This window comes from Meleagris gallopavo, chromosome 1, assembly GCF_905368555.1.
Source record: "Meleagris gallopavo chromosome 1, MGAL_WU_HG_1.1, whole genome shotgun sequence".
In the NCBI taxonomy this organism is placed as follows: domain Eukaryota; kingdom Metazoa; phylum Chordata; class Aves; order Galliformes; family Phasianidae; genus Meleagris; species Meleagris gallopavo.
Window position 1 is genome coordinate 167,722,752 of NC_139404.1, and position 6,000 is coordinate 167,728,751.

Consider the following 6,000-nt stretch of genomic DNA (forward strand, 5'->3'; position numbering starts at 1 on the left):
GGATATTCAATTAGACTCAAAGGAAAAGCAGTTCCTCAGTCAAAACGTTATTCTGGTTTCACTAAGTATTGACGTGAGGCTGCAGGGCTGTTAGACTTAATGCCATTTCTTTTGCAGAATCCAGAGAACAAGGGACAAAGCAAATGTAGAGGGGATTTTTTGTGCACTGTTTGGTTGGGGGGTTTTAGGCAATTAGATTGACTTATTGGTATTAATGAGAACCAAGCATGAAAAGCCATAAGTTTTATACCATTTCAAACCCATCACTTGCCAGCAGTTTTCTGTTGAAACAGAATGACCAGTGCTAAAGACAAAGTATATAAGGCAGCTTCTATTTAAATGTGAAATGGCATTTACACTGCTAAGTTTAATATAGACAGTTTGCAAAGTAATGCAAAGACTGAAAATTGTCATAGCTCAAGTGTCAAAGCTTAGCTCTCTAGTATCTTCTGTGCCCAACTTTTAAATCTTTTGGGGTCTGTCAAGTCACAAATAGCCGTACTTTTTCCAAAGCTCCCTTTTCAAAATGTATTTGGTTGCAAAGCAAGCAATGTTATCCCAGCTAAAACCATGCCTCTGTGAGGTTCAGCAATTTTTTAAAAAGAAGAGCTGATTGAAAATTGAAAAGGTACACATTAAAATCCAGCTTCTTGTTTGGGTGTATGTTCACTGAATGAGCATTCATTGTGTTCATCCTTTGCTTTTTCACTCTGACTGAGGGCTTGGTTCTTTTTCCAAAGATGCTAGCTTGGTACAGCCTCATGCTTCCTTAACTTCAAGCCAACCAAGCAAACTGATTCAGAACAGGCACCTACATTTATGAAGACAGCCAAAATCTAAGGTTTGCCCAACCCTGCTGATAATGTGCAGCTGGTCTTGGTGTGAATGGAACCACCACCCACTTCCATGAGTCTCACTCTTGAAGTCCCTGTGCAGGTGACCTTACTAGGCATTCTTCATAAACTGTCACATTTGATTTAGCTGATAATCTCTAATGATAGCTGATAATCTTTCTAATCTTAGCCAGTCCAACATCAGAGAAGCAGAAAGTACTGAGATTGGTAGTTAGTGATAAAATAGTGATCTTTGAAAGGGCCTGCTGAGGGAGGCCTGGTAAGGGAGGCCTACAGGAAAGCTGGGGAGAGACTTGGGCATGTTAGAAGGGCATGGAGTGACAAGATGAGGGGAAATGCTTTTAAAGTGGAAGAGGGTAGATATAGACTAGATATTAGGAGGAAGTTCTTTACTTTGGGGGTGGTGAGACACTGGAAGAGGTTGCCCAGAGTGGTTGTGGGTGCTCCCTCCCTGGAAGCATTAAAGGCCAGGCTGGATGGGGCTTTGGGCAACCTGGTCTAGAGGGATGTGTCCCTTCCTATAGCAGGGGGTTGGAACTACCAAAACCAACCCAAACCATTCTATGATACTATTCTATGAAGTAAGGACTCATTTCACTTCATTTTAAACACCTGCAAGTTAAATCTCTACACAGTTTCTCCATTATTAATAGGGAACATCCTGAAAAGGTGACTGTATTCCAGGAAGAATCATCCACTGGAATATGGCTCTTTCTCATGTGTAGTAAGATGAGCCTGGACAACTATGTGTGCTTGCACACAACATTTGCAGGTGGCTGTCCTCTGTGTCTCTGTAGTATCTTCAAGAGTGTAGTCTCTTCAAGTATCTTCAATCGTGTATTTGAGGAATTGAATGTAACCTCCAGGCTAGATGGATCAGACTCTGAAGATCTATTTGGCTTTCCATTAAATATTGTGCCCAGGCATCCAGGAAGGCCAGCCGTATCCTGGGGTGCATTGAGCACAGCACTGCCAACCGGTCGAGGGAAGGGACTGTCCACTCTACACCGCACTGGAGCAGCCTCACCTCCAGTACTGTCTGCAGTTTTGAGCACCACAGTACAAAAAGGACAAAAAGCCATTAGAGAGTATCCAAAGGAGGACTACAGAGATGGTGAGAGTTCTGGAGAGCAAGACATATGAGGAGTGCCTGAGGTGCCTTGGTTTGTTACCTCCTCCCTGCCTCACAATTTACTGTTCCATGATTGTAAGGGCAACATTTGCTAGTGCTTATTTTGGAGTCCACTCTCCAATGTCTGAAACATTCCCACCAGCCCACAAGGAAGCACTGAGAAACTGATCTAAGCGGTCTGCTTAGCATGTAAGCAATAAAGGTAGACAAGTTTATCCAGATGCCCTTTTCCAGACATGTGCTTGTGACTGATTTTAAGGAGTTTTAGCCCCTTAATTTCCAGTTATTGTTTCTCAGCTGTTAACCGACCCCACTGGCTGCGATGCTGTGAGGTATTGGTGAGGTACATCCAGGCTTTCAGTGTGAATTAAAGCAGCAACCAGCAGCCAAGGGGTCATAACTGCTTAAGCTGTTAAGGCTCAGCTGAAAGAGTATATCTGAACATACTCTTCAGTTCTCTGTCCCTCAGCTTTCAACCTATAAACTGTGAATTATGTCTCCCAGCCTCATCACAGCGATTTGTGACAGTTGCTAGCTCACAGGATTACATTTAAATAAAAATATATTTAAAATTGAACACGGTGAACTCAGCCTGAACTTCCCGAATTCCCACACGCCTACCACAAGGAAGAATACCTCCTTGGAGAATGGAGCTACACAGAGACACAAATTTACTCTGATTTCAGGAAAAGCAGTGTGGGATTACCGCTTGGTTCATGACGCTGTGGGAGGCTGACAACGGAGCGTCCGGGCCCTGACCTGGGCTCCCAAACCTCAACAGAGGGAAGTTTTCCTCTAGGTCCAGCTCGAGAGTTGTTAGGCTGGGCCCTAAGGAATAGAAGCTTTGTGGAAGATTTAGTCAGTCAATTGCTCCCACAAGCAAGAGCCCCTAGAGCTTTTGTGCTGCTTTAGTACAATTTTGCCTTCAGTAAGCACAGATTGAAACTTCTGGTCTTCCTGGAGGACTGAACTGTAAGCCCAGCAAAAAGCGTATTTGTAGGGTTGTAGTGGGATGATTGCTCTCAAGATAACATGCTGGATAGCAGATTAACTCAGCAGCTTGCGAGGTCTGTGTGCTCAAGGGCAGAAGTAGAAAGGGCAGAGAGGAGAGAGACAGAGCTTGGACAGAACAGGAGAACAAAGACAACTTTTCCATCCCCTCTTTTTGTCTGGAAGTTAAGCAGTAAATGCTCTTCTTTACTTGTACAAATGGGATGTGAAAAGCACTAGGTAGCATGCAACCACAAGGAGAAAATGTTACTGGACCTTTTTAAGAGAAAACCACTACAGAAATGAGTTGGCTTAGTAGCACTTGTAAGGATCAGAGAGATGCTGGGACCAGAGTTTTCCAGGGCCCTATTCAGCAGTACTTTACAGAGGGCAATTTATTTTTACAGTGCATGAAAAGTTCTGCTTGGCTTTGAAGACCACGGAGAAATATCTGTCCCAGGGGACTTGCAGAGTAACTACAAGCAATGGCATTCTCAGATGTCTTCATCCTTGTGTCCATGTGTTCTCCTCTGCACACGTGGAAGCATTTTTCAACTGCCAAAATTTAACCACACAAATCCTATTGAACATAATGGGAGTTGTGTATCTAAATTCTGTCCTGGAGTTTGGAACTATTGAGTTTAAATAAGCAGCAGGTATTACATTTATGGGTTGACAGAGAGCAAGCTGTTATCCTAACAGTACCAGGTACTCATGAGTGAAGGCGAAAGGCTTGGGATTGTGGCATCACTTGTACTGATTTTAGCAACATTTTTGACACAGTTTCCAATAGTATTCTTGTACCCACGCTGTGACATTATGGTCTGGATGATGGACAATCAGATGAGTAAAAGCCTGGTTGCGTGATCAGGCTTGGAAGGTCAAGGCTACTGGTCAAGCCCTACCTGGATGCCTATGATGTGGGGCATTGCAGGTATGCCCTGGGACCTGTCCTGTTTAACAGCTGTATTAGTGACCTGAAGGAGATTGAGGAGTATGCTCGTCAGGTTTGCAGATGACACTAAGATAGATAGACCAGTCAATACACTCAGGGCTGTCATTCAAAGGAAGAGAGACAAGCTGAGATAGCAGAGTGACAGGAGCCTTATGAAATTCAGCAATGACAAATGCCAAGACCTGAACCTAGGAAGGAAGAATCCCCTGCAGTGACGTAGGTTGAGGGCTGCCTGGACAGAGAGTAGCTTTGCAGAAAGGACTTGGGGCTGTTACTCAGCATTCTTCAATTCTATATATATATAGATCACATTCTACCTTTTGACCATAGGGTGCAGGCAGTACATTGATAGTACTCTGGGACTGCACCATGCATTTTTTTCAGATTCATAGCTTCCGGGGCTGCCTGCACTTCCACAGGCATAGATTGCTTGTGACCCACTGTTACATCACTAACCTTTTTTTTTCCTTTGGCACTTAATGTGACATTGCATCAGCTATGAATATGCCTAGGAAGAATTCTATGTGTTTTACACACAGAATTTACCACAACTTGTGGTAAAATATGTATTTATAGAGGGCTAGAAAGGGTTGTCTTCCTCCAACCCAGCCTTACTTGACAGAAGCCCACCTGGTCCTAGTGCTAATGCACCTACCTAATCTGTGGGTCAGTGATACTTGTTTCTCATTGAAGAAGCCATGGCTGGTGTTTCAGCAGCACTAGTCCTTTCAGCAAACTATAACATCCTCAAGCACTGCTTTCAGATTTTGTCTCCTGTCATGGGCCTGGGAATGAAATAAGTAAGGTTTTAATGAACAGGGGACACTTTCTTGAGGGGGATCAGGGAAAGAATTAAAACAGAAGCTGGGGCCAGGGCAGGTAGGTCAGCAGGAGAAGGGAGCAGAGAGTTGGAGAACACAGTGCCAGACAGGTTCTTGTCCTGCAGCCAGATACATCTGTGCTGGTTCCCTTCCCAAGACCTATGGATTGTAGCTTCCAGCCAGGTTCCTTGGGCTGCAGAGATGGAGTAGGGTCATCTCTCTGGACACAGCAGATGTAGCCAGGAGCCAACAAATGCCTCTGAGAGCTTCAGGCCTCAGACATCTCCATCCTGCTGAATATGAACCCACATCTGTGTTTTTTTTCCCCCTCTCCCAGTGGTAAACCTGACCTTCCTAACAGGAAGAGTTGAAGAGGTGTAGCTGGCATCTGAGTCATCTTGATTTGGTTCTTGACTTCCTCCAAAACCCCTCTGAGATCTGAGATGAGGCACACCTTTATTTCCTCATGGAGGAGAGAGAGGATAGATAGAAATCGGTGTTCTTCCCCTGCCTGTGGTTTAGTGGTGCCTTGTATTTTTAAGGTGAACTCTTTGAGGCAACACCCATTTCTTTAGCTATGTTCAGTGCAGTCCTTGGCTTACAGGAATCTTGATCTCCAATTGAACCTTGTAAACTCAACCATAGGAACTGTGCCTTACTGAGGACTGATTTGCCCATCTAAAATATCCATTAAACAAAAACAACAAAAATCCTCCCCAAGCAATATTAAATGCTTTTTGATATTGCCTTTAAATTGATTTATTTAGATGCTTTGTTTTTGATGTACAGCCCTTACTGAACACCATGTATTTACTGAATATTTGATTGAAACATTTATAAAAGACTTTATTCTTCAACATATTCCTTGTGCCCCAGATTCATGGTGACTTCCACTGGCACAGGCTCCTTGGTCCATGCTGACTGCCAGCTGTGGGCTGCTGTTGGTCAACAGCCCCTGGGAAGCAGGATGAAGCTAATGGATAAGGGCAGGGAATAATTACATAGAAGGCTGCTGAATGCGGCCTGTAACAAACCAAAAATAACCAGTGGAAGGCAAGGAGGAGGAGAGAGGGCTGTGCCACATGAGCTGCATCACGATAATGTGGGCTGAACAGAAACTCAAGCCATATCCCATGGGACTCAGTCATCACTGGGTGCAGGACTTCAGCTCCCTACCCTGAGGATGCTGCCTGGCCAGCGCAGAGCTGATGTTGGGTGAACTGGGATATGGCATGGCTCTTCCAGACG